The 16,572-nt window shown below is 31.1% G+C and overlaps 2 pseudogenes; one reads left to right on the top strand and one right to left on the bottom strand.

Moving 5' to 3' along the window:
* Nucleotides 1–1,017: 1,017 nt before the first annotated feature.
* On the bottom strand, nucleotides 1,018–8,414 carry LOC126682076 (probable leucine-rich repeat receptor-like serine/threonine-protein kinase At3g14840; annotated as a pseudogene).
* Nucleotides 8,415–9,829: 1,415 nt separating this feature from the next.
* On the top strand, nucleotides 9,830–15,509 carry LOC126682075 (probable LRR receptor-like serine/threonine-protein kinase At1g07650; annotated as a pseudogene).
* The last annotated feature ends 1,063 nt before the right edge of the window (nucleotides 15,510–16,572 follow it).

Genomic DNA, 16,572 nt, shown 5'->3' with positions numbered 1-16,572 from the left:
CAAATTGAAAAAACGATTCGAATCAAACTTCCTACGCTGATCATCTACTTTATTTATGTCTCTAGTTTATACTTGATCAATCACCACGTTCGAAATTTATGTGTGTTTTCTCCACTTGCTTTTCCTTTTATTTCATCATTTGTGTAATTTGAACTCCGCTATTAATTTTTTTAATTGTATAAATCAAAATTTTAAATAGTAAAAAACTTATTAAATTATTTAATTTTACCAGCCCAATATGCAGGGTATCAACCTAATTTCTCTATATTTTCAAGACAAAAAAAATCGGCAGATTCAACTCTATCTCTCATAAACATTGCAAAATTAAAAATATTTTTTAATTTTCTACATTAATTATTATTATAGTAAAACTTAAAATAAATAATAATATTTAATTTAAAATTTTATTTTAAAAAATTTACATTTCTTTTTTTTTTTACTTTAAATTTCATTCTTGAATGATAATTCCGTCGTATCAGGCGGCCTTTATACTACATATTTAGCACATATATAACAAGAAGTAACATTAATTTGTGCTAAATATGTATTGAGTAAATTGAGTACAAATTAATGTTACTTCTTGTTATTTGAGCTATAATTGTACGGAAGATTTTGATTTATGTAGATAATTTATGCGAGAAGTTGCACGAGTCGATGATCAACGAAAAATGCCAAAATGATGGAGAAAATAGGCCTAGAAAGACATTGCTCGAGCAAGAAACCCTCTAAATTGATCCTTGCTTGTTGAGTAAGTAGCATAAACATTTCATCCGATCAACGTTTTCCATTTCAGGAACGCGTCACAAATTTGGCATTTTGAATACAGAACTTCAATTTTAACATAGGAAACCTTAAAAAAACACTATTTCACCTAGTCCGAGTCTAAGTCTCTTGTTTTCCGATATCCATGTTTGTGATACCTAGTCGAGCTTAGCTTCACTAAAACTATCAGCTGAAGCAAATGCATAGTACAAAGAAACGTATAGTATGAAGATGACATGTAAAAAAGGCAGAAATTCACATGGTTCCTGCAATTCTAGTGCTGATGTGGGAGTTCTCCTCTTCATTAAACTTAGCCAGGCCAAAATCCGAAATTCTCGAGTTCAGATCCGTATCAAGTAGTACATTAGCGGTTTTGATGTCCCTGTGAACTATTTATAAGGGTTGATTCCTCATGCAGAAAAACTAGGCCTTTTACTATGCCAACACAAATCCTATGCCTTGTAGGCTAGTCTAAATTTAATTGTCCTTCCTTTTTACCTGTAATTTATTCACATAGTTATAGATCTTCTATTCTTTCTTTCTCAGTTTACTTACTTAAAAAGGAAGTAAAAATAATTAGGCTTACCAAATAAAACATGTGCAAGACTGTTGTTTTCCATGTACTCATATACCAACATCAATTCTTTCCCTTCGACACAACATCCGAACAATCTAACCAGATTCAGATGCTGCAAAACAGAAATCGTTCCTATTTCATTCACAAATTCTCGATTCCCCTGCCTTGACTTCGAAGAAAACTGCTTAACCGCAACTATCGTACCATCTGTTAATGTTCCCTGCAACAACTTTATCTTACTACAGAGATTGACAAGATAGAGGAGAAGGTAAAAATTTAGGATGTAGTGGAGATGCAGTTTACTTTAAATACAAGTCCAAAGCCACCTTCTCCGATCTTGTTTGTTGGATCAAACTTATTAGTAGCAATTTTAATTTGTCTGAAGGTGAACATATCGGTTTGCATATCTAACCCTACTAACTCTGTAATAAAAACAGAATGCATCTTGAGTTGAATTAACTTATGGGTTTAACCTAACAAAAACTATTAAACATGGTTCTATTTCATGTGCCAATGAGATATTAAAGTTTTTGATTTTTCGGTGCAGCCAGTACCTGGGTCCTTTACTTTCATGCCTCTCAAACACCAAAGAATGTCTGTAATAATCAAAACGAAGACCAATGACAAAACTATAATTTCATACATAATGTAGTTAGTTTTTTTGCTCTTGCTAGGAGGCTTGAATTCTGTGAAAATCAGAAAGGAAGTGCATTGCTTATAAGATTTGAGGTAAATGAAGTCTACATGCATATGTAGACTATTCGATGTGCCCTATTTTAAGTTGACGTCGAACGAAAGAAATGTATTACAGGATTCCACATCAATTGCAAATATGAGAGAACCGTTTGTTCCTTTCCAAGGGGCACCTGTTCTCCCTTTTCCAGCCCAACGAAACAGGATCTCCAGCGTTCCATTCTTAACGAATGTTTGAGATTCTTTAACCAGAACTTTATCTACTCCTTGGGCTTCTCTTTTGATGTCAAAATCTTTCAAAACATGTTTATCCTGCAGCTACTAACTTAATGAAACTGTTCTATATATATTAGGCCAAATGTCATAAAAAGGTCAAACCTTTCATAAAAGTTTCACAAAAGTCCAGACTTTTCAATTTTGTCGATTTTGACCAAAAACTGATTATTTGGTTTCAATTGTGGCCAACTCTCAATTTGATTTCAATTTGCCTATATGGTGCCTACGTGGCATGCATATATATTGAAATGTCAGGATTTTTATGACCAAATAATCCATTTTTGGCCAAAATCGACAAAATTGAAAAGTCATGACTTTTGTGAAACCAAATAATCAATTTTTGGCCAAAATCGACAAAATTGAAAGGTTAGGACTTTTGTGAAAGGTTTGACTTTTTTACGATATTTGGCCTATATATTATACATGAAATCAACAAAAGACAACAACTTGAAATTGAACACGACCTGAAATAAAAAAATTGAAATAAAAACTGAAATTAAATTAAATTATTTATAGGCTAATATTATAACTACCAATTTTTTTTTCAATAGCGCCCTAACCTTGAAAATCAGTCAGTTTTACCTTATCTTGTATCTTTTTACTGTTGATAGCACCCTTACGCAGTAAATTGGACTCTTTCACTTGGATAATATTCAAAACAAATCTTTCATATTTAGCATATATTTAAATAGTATTTAATGTCATTAATACCACAAATATATAAATCATCTTCTTCATAAATTTTAAAAAATTATAAAAAAATGTTTAATATAATTAATTAAAAGCGCCTCTAATTCCGTCGCCGCATCCCCACCAAGCTCATTTTCCCAATGGAAGACGAGCTACTTAATCCATCACTTGTTAAACTGAGTCTAACATTATGAGAATCATTTGCAAAATTCTTATACTTACTGTCAAATTCTTTCCGTGCAGGAGAATCGTTAAGGTGCTTCAAATATCCATCATCTTTACGATCATCACAATGCTATCACAATAAAGATGTTTCGAAACACATATATAATCTATAAAGTTTTGGTTTTAAAGGAAACTATATTAACATCTTATCATTTGATTTTCTTTTTTTCTTTTTTTATGTGAAATTTCATCTTCACCATCATGCCATCAACAAGCATTGCTGCTTATCTACATCTTCCTTTCAAAAGAACATGCAGTTATTAGGACAAAACCTAATTTGCCAATGAGTTTTTTTATTTTATAAGCTTATTTTGTAGATTTTTATCCTCGTTAACTCATTAAGTAGCCCTCTAAAAGAAGCATTGCTCCAGTTTTTTTATAATAAAGGCCGTTGAGCCGAATACGACACTCAATTGAACAAATTTCAACAACTTATATTCCATTAAAAAAAAATTAAAAACAACAAAATTAAATAAATTACATCCAGTTCAAATGCAATCAAACAAGAAACATATGTTAGATTAATATAAATTTATCGATTTTATTATGTGTAATAGAGTCTACATACCTTCAATGGAATTGTTCAGTATGAAAACCAAACTACAAAAGATAAAAAATAAATTAACAAGAAACTTGATTTATTGAGTTTGCAATTGATAAAAAAAAGTAGATACGAATTGCTAAAACAAATGAAAGGGATTTCAGAAAAGAAAAAAAATTAATCGAGGAAGATAATATAAAGACTAAATAATTAAAAAAGCTCAAAACTTTCATAGAGGTTTCACAAAAAGTCTGAACCGTCCAATTTTATCCAATTTGTCCTGAAACGTATTTGATTTGATTTTAATTATGTTCAATTATACAATTTTTTTGTGTGACGTTGATGTGTAGCAAAGCCGCTCCACATGAGAAAAATTATATAGTTGGACAGTATTGAAATGAAATCATGCGCTTCAGGACAAATTGGATAAAATTGAAAAGTTTGGATTTTTATGAAACTTTCATTAAAAGTTTGGCATTTTTTGATCATTTGGCCTAATATAAAAGGTTAACAGGCTCAAAAACTACTCACGTTTACTTTTTTTTTCAATAGCACACTAAAGTTGTAATTTCGTCAATTCCACCCTACTTCGTATTTCTACGTTTCGATAGCACCCTAAATTAAAAAAGATAGATGATTTTATTACTATAAGGATTATATTTTATAAAATAACTAAATTTAAAGGTTATTTTATATATTTTTTATTTAGACAAATTCAAACAAATCCCTTAACTTAAAAAACTTCTAAATAAATCCTAAACTAAAAAATTAATTAAGTAGATATATACAAAATATAAAAAATGAAATTCAAATTCTAAATATAATTTTTTTTTGTCAAAAGATGGTTTCATCTAAAATTAGAAAACAACTACTAGAATTTCGAATCTAGCTACAAAACAGGACTAAAAAATTACAATAGGTGAAGCTATTTGACAATTTAATGTGTTAAAGTTAAAATAAAACTATAAAACTAGATCTATAAATCTAGCTACATGGATATAAAATAAATCTAAAATTACAACAAGGACGATAGACCTTAATGCCTCCCATGCATTTTTCTGTAAATCACCCAAAGAGACTCGACATGCTTTTGACTAATCTACGTTTCTTTTTTTCCTTTTTCCTGAAATACCTACTTTTCTTAAATATGATAGCAACTTATAACCAATTAAATTAATTTGCATGAATTAGTCCTCTAAAAAGCCCATCCTTGGTGCTGCCACCATCCCACATCTAAGTATCAATAAGTGAAGCATCAGAGCAGTTGCATGTTGTAGCCTGTAGGTGTAGACTAGCTCATAATATTTTATAAAACCATAAAAAAAAAAAATTTAATAAAACTATTTACGTTTTATCTTTATCTCATTTTTTTTTCTATTTATAATAATAAATAATACTTTTAAATTTTTTTCGTATTTTTTGTATTTAAAATTCATTAATATATTAATATTTATGTCTATCTGTTAAAATATACTTTTTCTATTTTATAATTATATAAAATATTTTTATTTCGAGCATTTTTATAATTTTTAATTATATTTTCAATGTTTTTATTTAAATTTTAACTTAAAAATATTTTTTATAAATATTAACAAGCATAGATTAATATTCATAGTTTCGCTGATTTTTTTAATTCCAGCTGTTTAAAATATATTAACTAGAAGGCCTAATTACTTATAAGACCCTCACCTTGTAACATTTTTTTGTTTATACCCTCACGTAGGAAAAAGTTCATTTGTATCCTTTTTTTGATTTTTCGTTTTCATCTCTACCCTAAAATTTAAATTTTTGACAATTAAATTGATTAAAGAATGAAAACATTATAAAAAATTGATAATATTAATGTTTAATTAGAATATAAGCTAAATATAAAGTATCATTTTGAATATTTTTCCAAATGAAAAGAGGTCAAATTAGCTCTTCAGGGTAGAGACGAAAATGAAAAATCAAAAAAAGGGTACAAATGAGCTTTTTTCTAGATCAGGGTATAAACGAATAAATATTATAAGGTGGGTTTTTTTTTTAAGTAATGGCCTAATTACTCAAAAACCCCCCACCTTTCACTTTGTTTTCGTTTATACCCTGACCTAGGAAAAATGTCATAAATACTACTGACCTTGTCATTATGTTTCGCCCGTACCCTCGAGGTATTAAATTGATCTCTTTTCATTTGAAAAAGAGTTTAAAATAATCCTTCATTTTTAGCATATATTCTAATTACACGTCAATGTTATTAATTATACAAAAACACCTTCTTCTTTAAAAAATTCAACTAATAATAATAATTTAATTTATATTAATTATCAATAATTTGTTAAAAATAAAAAACCGTAAATTTTTTTACATCAGACTAATTAATTTCAACATAATACCGTACTTTAATTTTAAAATCTATTTTCAATTTTTTTAAAAAAAAAATTAAAAAAAATAGCTCCTCCTCCATGGGAGGAGGAGCTTCTCCTTCCTTCCATGGAGGAAGGAGCTCGCAGCTCCTTCCTCCATGAGGAAGGAGGACGCTGCTCCTTCCTCATGGAGGAAGGAGCTCGCAGCTCCTTCCTCCATGAGGAAGGAGCACGCTGCTCCTTCCTCCATGTGAGGAAGGAGCAGATCTGCTCCTTCCTCACATGGAGGAAGAAGCAGATCTGCTCCTTCCTCCATGTGAGGAAGGAGCAGTGCGAGCTCCTTCCTCACATGGAGGAAGGAGCAGCTCCTTCCTCCATGGAGGAAGGAGCTTATTTTCGTAAAAATAAAAAAAAAATGAAAAAAATAATATTAGCGGTTTTTTTAAATAGGAGTACGGTAATAAATAGGACTTAATAAAACTATATTATTTTATTTATTTATTTTATTTAAATTAAAAAATTAATTAATTTTGGGATTTATTTGAACGTTTTTAAAGATGAAGTATTAGTTTGTACATTTTTTAATAGAAAAAGGTATAAAATAACCCTTAAATTTAGTTGTTTTTAAGAAATCATCTTTTTTTTGAAATTTGGGGTACGGGCGAAACATAATGACAAGGTCAGTAGTATTTATGACATTTTTCCTAGGTCAGGGTATAAACGAAAACAAAGTGAAAGGTGGGGGGTTTTTGAGTAATTAAGCCTTAAGTAATTAAGCCTAACTAGAATAAATTTAAAGTTATTTTCAAATTGTTAGTACATAGTACAAGTCAAAAAAGATATTAAATAAATATATTATAGTAAAAGAAAAGCAGAAGGTATAAAAAAGCTCTCGAATTTTTTTCAAAAGTACAGATCAACTCTTTTACTTTATCTGGGCACAATTAAACTCCCGTGTTTTTAAAATTGAATAATTAAACCATTATTATTTTAAAATCAAACAAATAAACCCTTTTGAGTTTACTTTTGGGACACTTACCCCCTCAAATTTTTGGTAAATATTTTAAATATTAAAATTATTTTTGAACTTTTTTCTAATATGATTATGCGAGACATGTCAGCCATTAACGAGTGTTTCTAATGATGTTGGATGAAAGGGGTTATTTGTTCTATTTGAAAATAAAGAGTGCTTAAATATACTCAAAAAATTAAAAGGGCTGATTTGTACTTTTGTGAAAATTACGAGGTTTTTTTTGTACCTTTTGCCTTAAAAAATTAGAAATTTTATTTTAAACTTTTTAATATTTTTTTTAAATAGTACGATAATAAAGAAAAGGCTTAATTACTTAAAAACCATCCAACTTGAACTTTTTTTCCGTTTATACCCTGATATAGGAAAAAATTCATTTATACCCTGACGTATGTGTTTATGTTTCACCTCTATCTGAAGCACTAAATTAACCTCTTTTCATTTAAAAAAAAAGTTTAAAATAGTCCTTCATTTAGAGAAAAATTCATTTCTAATTAAACTCTAATTAGCTTAGATTAAAAATGAAGAACTATTTTAAACTTTTTTTTAATGAAAAGAGGTTAATTTAGTGCCTCGGAGTTAGAGGTGCAAATGGGTGTTTTTGGGCGGGTTTGGGTGGATTTCTTTGGGTTTTGGGCATTTTTGGGTTGGGTAATTTTGGGTCACAATATTTTTGGGCAGTTTTGGGTTGGGTAATTTTGGGTTGGGTTGGGTCATGAAAACCCAAAATTACCCAAAATAGAAAGTGAGATACTTGAAATCTATATTTGAGATAAAAAGTTCAAAATAAAAAAAAAACAAATTAAATTTTTTTCAAAGAAATTATTTTTCAAAATATTATTTTTCAGAAACAAATATTTTCCGGGAAAAAAATAATTTTCCCGAAAAAATAATTTTCTGGGAAAAATTAATTTTCCGGGAAAAAAAAAATGAAATTGTTACTATGGGTTGGTTATTCAAGGAATACGGTCTGGTATAAATGAATTTTTTCCTAAGTCAGGGTATAAACGAAAAAAAAATTCAAGATGAGTGGTTTTTAAGTAATTAAGTCTAAAGAAAATGAACAATTTTCTCGAGGATATATCTTTTTATTAAACTATAGATTAAACCAGTTAAATAGTATTAAAACCAAAACAAATACAGCAACCCAGCCACCACCACCTCCACCTTTACGGAGACAGCTTTGTATCCACCTCCACTTCTGTAACCGCCACCTCCATCGTCGCCACCTCCGTCGCTATCAAAAGTGTCGCCGCCGTCAAGGTTTTGACGGTTCATTCCTTCTGATGATTCTCTAAGGTGAAACTTCCAATTTGATTATTAATTTATGTTCATTTCTTTTTCATCAATTACTACTTCAAATTGTAACTGCGGTTTATTCAAGGAATGCGGTCTGGTTCGGTCTGCAGGTGTGAAAAATCTGAACCGAACTGAAATTGTTACTACGGGTTGGTTATTCAAGGAATACGGTCTGGTTTGGTCTGTAATTGTATGAAAGGTTAGTGTTCGGTTTGAGCATTTTAAAACAGAAAAACCGAATAATGCTTTTTTAAAATTAATTTAAATACAAAATATTTATAATTTTTTTTATTTTTATTTCCTAATTATAATTGACATATAAATTTCGTTCAATATACCAATAAACTTATATTTAAAAAAATTAGTATAAGATAATTATTTTTTTAATATTTAAATTAATTTGAAGATAAAAAAATAAAAATAAAATAAAAATTTTATTTTTTTAACCAAACCGAATCAATCCAAACTTTTCAGTTTGGTTTGGTGTAATCCGAATTTATTCGATTTAAAAATTTAACAAACTTCCGTTGGTCAGTTTCGTCCGATTTCAAACCGAACCAACCGACAGCCCTACACTTGTCCCAGTTGAACCGGCTGGTTATAAAAACATAGCTTGTATGAGATTCTACTTATCAATGGCATTGTCAATATTTAGGTCAATAAATAGGCAGTTGTATGCTGGTTGGTTGATTGATTAATTGAGTTTTTAATGTCATTTTCTAGTTTAAGACTTTCTTATGCTTGCTTGGTGTTTCTCAAGTATAGTAGTTCAGTTATAGTACAAAGTGGAGAAAAATGAAGTTTAAATGTAATTCTAATTTGTGTATGGATAATTTAAGAGAAATCAAGTTAAATATCCATACTATTAGAGTTAATATAATGAGATAAAACAATTGTACTTTTAACTTTATTTGGATTTCTCTACTTATAATACTGTAAATTTTAGTCACTTGTATACTTGCAAGCTTTGTCTTAATTCTTTTTCAAGTTTATTCGAAAGGTGTCGGCAGAATGTCAGTATCGATTTGAGTATGGAGTTAAGTTATGCTCCTGAAGTCTATGTTGTAATTAGAAAAAATTGACTGAGTTGAATATATCGAGTTTTAAAGTAATGTAAGTCGAATCTCAAAAATGAAAAAGAAAATAGAGTCAAAGGCAAAGAAAAATAGAACGTATAAGAGTTTGGATTGGAATACCAAACAGTAGATATAAGCGTCTCATTGAAGATAAGGGCATCACTATAGGTTATACAAGTTGCGAGTCACTTTGATAATTGCTCAAACTCGCATGTACGACTAGTCTAAATCTACTGTGATAATTAATCAATTATATACTCGTTTTTGTATGAAATAATTTTCAAGATTCTAAGAGTACATAGTGATAAATTGAAAAAAATGTCGGCAGGATTTTCTGATAGTTTCAGGACCACCTTTTACATGCTTATGCTTGTGTTGGTAATGTGCAGGGTATCAATTGAGGTTGATGCACAAGCTGGACTTCTTGATGAGGATGAAGGTAGAAAAAATTCTTTAGTTAGCTCTTTTGTTTCTGCATTCTCAATTAATTCACTTCATCAACTTTTCGGTGGCAGCGATCAGTTTAAATTCAATGTGAACCATAAAAATGAACTCTTTTAGTGACTGCTCGATTACTAGCCATGTAGCACGAAAATGTAATATTTTTTTATAAGAATTTGTTATAAAGATGGGGTCTTCGAGTTTCACAAGTGTTTTCGGAAATGAAAATGAAATGGGGAAACATAAGAATAGAGAAGTTTCCATGCAACATAGATTACCTGAATTTTCTATGCTGATCAGCTAGAGGCGGTCTTATAAATTTTTGATTTTTGTCTTGCAAGTTAATAATAGCAGTTAAATAGCTTAGCACTTGTCGTATATGGTGCACTTTTCGTATATGGTTGGACTTATGGGTCTTGACTGATTGTTATATATAAGGGAAACTAAGACCATGAAACTGGAAAACAAAAGAAAAATCTGTTAACCAGATGTAGCCATAAAGTTCATGTGTTATGCTGTGCAAGTAACCATTAAACAGGTTTTGCATACTGGCATTAATCTGAGTGTTTTGGAAAATTGTTCGACCTGTCATTCTGTTGGGGTGTTTGGTTGTAATCTGCTTTTAGGTGTTTTATTCATTACCTTGCTGAGGAGTTCTTGCTAAAGATGAAGGTGAATAAAATTCTTTAGTTGGTTCTCTTGTTTTTCCATCCTCACTTTACACCTCATCAGCTTTTCGGTGGCAGCAATATTTGAATTCAATGTGAACTATAAAAATGAACTCTTTTTAGCGACTGCTTGATTACTAGCTATGTAGCACGTAAACGGAAACTCCAAAATGAGAAATGTCAAAACAAGTTTTAAAGCCTTTTCAGAAATGAAATGCCAAAACAAAGGACTGAAGTAGTGTCCTGCGACATTGATTACTAGAAATCTGAGTATTATACTAGCTGATATGGGTTTGATATGGTGGTTGTGTAGGGAGAGCTCTGCATGAAATAGCAAGACATTGGGAAAAAAAGATTGGAATTTCAATGTAGACCACAACTCAAGTTGGCAGACTCGGAGTTCTCAAGAAATGCCATTGTACAACAACACTCTATTCTGCGATTGCATAGGTCCAGACGGCGTATGCCATGTTCTGAAAATGTACACTTCCTTAACTCTTGCTTCTGTTTGGTTATAGGTTTTTAGCTTGGTGCGCGATTGAACAATGATACATTAGAGTTCATATTTATTTTTTCTTTCTAGAAGATTTCTCAAAGGGCAAGATCTTCCTGGCGTGCTTCCACCGGCAATTGTGAAGTTACCTTATCTTAAAACACTGTAAGAGTGCTTCATCTATTACAACAAGAATTGAACTGTATATCTCCAATTTAATTGAAAAATCTTTCGATCTCGTATTTTTTTGCAGCAATCTGACTCGCAACTACCTTAGTGGCAATATACCTCCTAAATGGGCTTCTTCAAAGCTAGAATATCTGTAATTAATTTTCAATAAGGATAACCAAATACAAATAGTCACTCTTACTACTCACTTATATATAATTGACTGAACTGCAGGTCTCTTGTAGTGAACCGCTTAACAGGAAATATTCCAAGTTACTTCGGAGAAATGACCTCACTTATATACTTGTACTGCGTGCTCTATCTTAATCTCTCTTTTCTTATCTTTAATTTCAACCTAAAATTTCTTTAATGTTTCATTTGTTTAAGTGATGATCTTATGGGATTGATTATTTCTTCAGGAACCTTGAGAACAATCTCTTTTATGGATTTGTTCCCCCTGAGCTTGGCCACTTGGTTAATATGGTGAATATGTTAGTTTCTGTATCTCTACTTGTAAACTGAATTTGATTACCTTAAAAGACCAGGAAAATATATATTTAAAATACTTAACTGCTACAGAAAGTTGTGGCTAGGTTTGGGCTAAAAGTCCGAAAAATAATTGTCGGATTAAATATGTATCTCTAAGAAGTTATTTTTTTTTACCTGTTCTTCTTAACAAAAGAAGGTTAAAGATCTTGTGCATCTATATCTGAACATGACGAAGTATTTGCCAGTTGCATAATTATTATTGATTTTACATTAATAAAACTATTAACATTTGGACTGCAGCATGTTGAAAGATGTTTGATGTTTGTGTGCAGTGAAATAGACCTTTCTTACAATAATTTTACGGAAAGCTCATTGCCGTCTTCATGTGGAGATACGCTGTAAGAACAAAGAAATCTTCTTAAGTTTGAAGATTTTATTTTTAGTTTCTGCATTTGAACCTTACCTTTTGCTTCCTCCGTCAGAAATTTGGTCAAAAGCACTTCAAGAGTGAATGATTCGTAAGTTGCTGCTTCACTGATCTGTTATCTTGAAAGTTAGTTTCTTTTGCCTCTTCTCTTTAATAACATCAGCCTATACCATTTTCTTCTACCACTTCTTTTCAGAAAACCTATGGAGTGCCTAAACAGCTTCGCTTGTTCAGAAGGTAGTCGTACTTTGCATAAAAATACATGTTACATGCTTCGATGAATTGTGAGGTTTCACTAGGGAGGAAAACAATCATGCATTTTTCATAATTTTGTTCATGTAGCTTATCTTATGTTTTCTCATGTATGTTAGTATAAATGTCGCGATCGGTTTATAGACAGGTATTCGGTGCATATAAATTGCAGTGAGGCAACAACCATTGGAAGCATTAGCTATGAAGCAGATGAAGAAGTAGGAGCCGCAGCAAAATATATTCCTTACAGGGAGACTTGGGAAATTAGTACCACAGGACTTTCCTGGGACAAAAATAGATCTGCAAGTGACTATGTACCACAAAACTTATCCACCCTCAGAATGAGCAATTCTCAGTTGTACCCAAGAGCACGTGCATCTCTATCCCTTACATCCTATGTGCGTTGTTTAGGAAATGGGAATTACACTGTGAAGCTTCATTTTGCAGATATAGTACTCAGGGATAATAGCTCCTTCTACAGTCTTGGAAAACAGATTTTTGACGTCTATATCCAGGTAACTAATTCTGTTTTATGTGCTTTATATCTTCAAAGAAGATGGTTTGACTGAATTTGCCTGTTGTAGGAGAAACGTGTGTGGAAAAGATTTCAGTGTAGTGAATGAAGCACAAGGGTTAGATAAGGTGGTCATCAAGGATTTTAAAGTGTCGGTTAAGGATGGAACTATAGTGATCCGTTTTCAATGGACCGGATAATAGCCCCTTCTACAGTCTTGGAAGACGTATTTTTGATGTCTATATCCAGGTAATTAATTCTGTTTTATGTGCTTTATATCTTTGAAAGAAAATGGTTTGACTAAATTTGCATGTTGTAGGAGAAACATGTGTGGAAAGAGAAGCTTCATTTTGCAGAGATAGTAAGAGATAATAGCTCCTTCTACAGTCTTGGAAGATGGATTTTTGACGTCTATATCCAGGTAACTAATTCTGTTTTATGTGCTTTGTATCATTGAAAGAAGATGGTTTGACTAAATTTACGTACCAGTTTGCAAATCTAAACCCAATAGTTCTGCAGAAGTAACAATGATAAGAATTCAATAAGAATTTCAATAGAATTTAAAAGGAAAAACTTTAGGCAGTTGAAACAGTAAATTTGCATTGAAATGTCTAAACTTTGCATAGTAAAACACTTGGCTTGCTAAAAAAATTCAACTACTCAATTATGGATAATACTTTACGTTGCCACTATTTCCTCTCAACATTTTCTTTGAGGTTACCTGACGGCAAAAATAAAGTGACAACAAATTTACATTTTTAACATGTTATAGTGGTCTTCATTCGTGCATTTTGTTTTGCCAATTGAAAATATCTGAAAGACTATGCACTTCTTGCTTTTAAACAAAAAGCAGATAGTCAAGAAACAGCATCTATATCAAGATAAATATAAGGCAATAAAATGTCATGAATTACTCTCATCTCATGCTATATGATTGCAAATGAAATTTTCCATTCATTCGTTTAGATTACATTTTTTTAGAAAACGTGGGACCGCCTCGCAATCTTATTAATGGCCTCACTTATAGCAGAGGGAAGCCGTACCTTGATCTTTTACTTCCCTTTTGTGAACTTTCCACCAAATAATGCACGCGATAATAAGAATGAGCGACACTGGCAAAACTACAGCTCCAGCTACGATCAATTTCTTCTGTTTGCCTCCACCAGAATCGGGAGGTTTGAAGTCTATGCAAAATTAGAAAAAGACAAACCAGTGATCGTCAGGTTGCATTATATCCATGCAAGTCTACATTAAACTTGCACCTACAGACAAATTAAAGCTGCCACAAACAACTTTGATCTAGCAAACAAGATCGGACAAGGTGGTTTTGGAGCAGTCTACAAGGTACAGTTCCATTTTATTCCTTCTAAGAAACTCAAAGGAAGTACCGGTTCAGTGAGATCCGAAGTCCAATTTTTTCTCTTTTTGTTATTTTCTATGCAAGTAAAGGGTCGATTAGGACTACACTGTTTACATTTTGTTCTTGCTACAAGGAACTCTATCAGATGGCACTATTGTTGCCGTAAAGCAACTTTCTTCGAGGTCAAAGCAGGGAAATCGGGAATTTTTGAATGAAGTAGGCATGATTTCTGCTTTACAGCACCCAAATCTTGTTAGATTGTACGGATGTTGTATTGAAAAGAATCAATTACTCTTGGTTTACGAGTACATGGAAAACAATAGCCTAGAACTTAATTTGTTTGGTAAGCTTACTGCTCAGTTGTCCATTATAACAGTTCTCTATACAACTTGATTGAGAAACTAAATTGATTTCTTGTATATGTTGGTTTCAGAGAAGGAGGAAAACGAGTTGAAATTGGACTGGCCAATGAGGCAAAGGATTTGTATTGGCATAGCGAAAGGTCTCGCTTTCCTCCATGAGGAATCTATTTTAAAAATTGTTCATAGAGACATTAAAGCTGCAAATATTTTGCTTGATAAGTATCTGAATCCGAAGGATTTGTATTCGCTCTCACTTAGGCCTACTATGTCAGAGGTAGTAAAAATGCTCGAAGGCCGAGCTCCTGTTCCTGAATTTGTAAAGGGACCAAGCATATATGGCGATGCGCTCGGGGCCTTACGAACCAATTCGATCATAATATAAATGGTGATGACTTAAGGTTTAAGGCACTGAGAAAATCAGAGCTCGAATGAAACTACATTCGGTCAGGATTTCAACTCTGGTTTATTGCGGTAGTACAAACAATAATCATTGGCTCAACGAGAGCTAGCTGTTCGGATACGTAGCTTATTATATCTCTTCATGCGTGGATTCATTTGCTGGACATTCATGTTTAAATTAAAAATAAACATATTAGATTGAAGAGGCTCGTGTTTAAGGGCCACTTTGATCAGGGATTTTTTATTTATCGAAAGATTATTAGGATATTTATAAGGGTTCGACGGACTATGACATGTATAATTCCAGGATTGTTTTTATTAGTTTGGAGGGGACGGATGGGATTTAATGTAAGAAAAGTAAATATTTAAATATATTGAATAAAATTTTATATCAAACAACATTATATATATTAAATTTTATATTAGTGAATAATGCAGAAAAGTGAAATATATACCAAGTTCAGGGTTGTCTTAAAGTTTTCTGTAGTTATCGAACTATTTTTTTTTAAGTAATTATTGTTTTATTTTTTACAATTTTGTTAATTGGATTTTTATTTTTATATTAACATGAGATTACTATTGTAATTTAAATCAAAAAGTACTTATGTGGCAATATGCTAGATAACCACACAAATATTCATTGTTATATAAGCAATTTTTTATCTGGAATGTTATAGAGTTCCGTAATTCCATTATGTTTTAACTCGTCGATTTTGTGTGTTTTAAAAATATTACAAAATGTTTTTACTATTGATCATTATTTATGGTAAACATTTCCCTCTCTATATAATCTCTCTTTTATGAAACCAATGACATACTTGAATTAACAAATTTATTTTTTTAAAAAATAAAATAATAATTTTACCTAGTTGGTTTTGTAATTCATCACTTCGTTAAATTTAAAACCGTTGTGGTAGTTTTTAGGAGCGGAACCAACCTTTTGGCTAAAGTAGTAGCGACCACCCCCGCAATTAATTTATTTTTGCAAAATCACTTCTTTAATTTTTTTTTTAAAATATGATTACTTAATTTTAGTTTTCATAGAATTTGCCCGTTTAAATTTTATTTTGTACAAAATAATAGAATTTCTAGTTCCGCAAGGTAGTTCTTTACTATATATATTCTATAACTAGATCAGTAATTTGGCAGCCAACACTTACTTTATTCTATGACGAGATCATCAATAATGAACCTTTATTATATAAAAATGGAATTCAATTTCATTACGAATTAGTTTGCGTAAAAAGAAAACAAAAAAGCCTAAATTGACGGCAACTTTTTTGCCGCAATATTGCAACTTTTGTTTTTTTAACTGATTCATAACATGTTAAAGCCATGCAAATTTGACCCTCTCGATTGGGCAAAATATTTATGGCGGAATCTCAGACAACGGTTACGCTATGTCATTCAGCAAGTTAATAAACAGTCGTGATAGAAGATTTGAATTATTATTTTTTATTTTTTCATCATTAAATACTCAATATAAAT

The sequence above is a fragment of the Mercurialis annua genome, linkage group LG5, assembly GCF_937616625.2.
Source record: "Mercurialis annua linkage group LG5, ddMerAnnu1.2, whole genome shotgun sequence".
In the NCBI taxonomy this organism is placed as follows: domain Eukaryota; kingdom Viridiplantae; phylum Streptophyta; class Magnoliopsida; order Malpighiales; family Euphorbiaceae; genus Mercurialis; species Mercurialis annua.
This window is presented reverse-complemented; position numbering and strand designations above follow the sequence as displayed.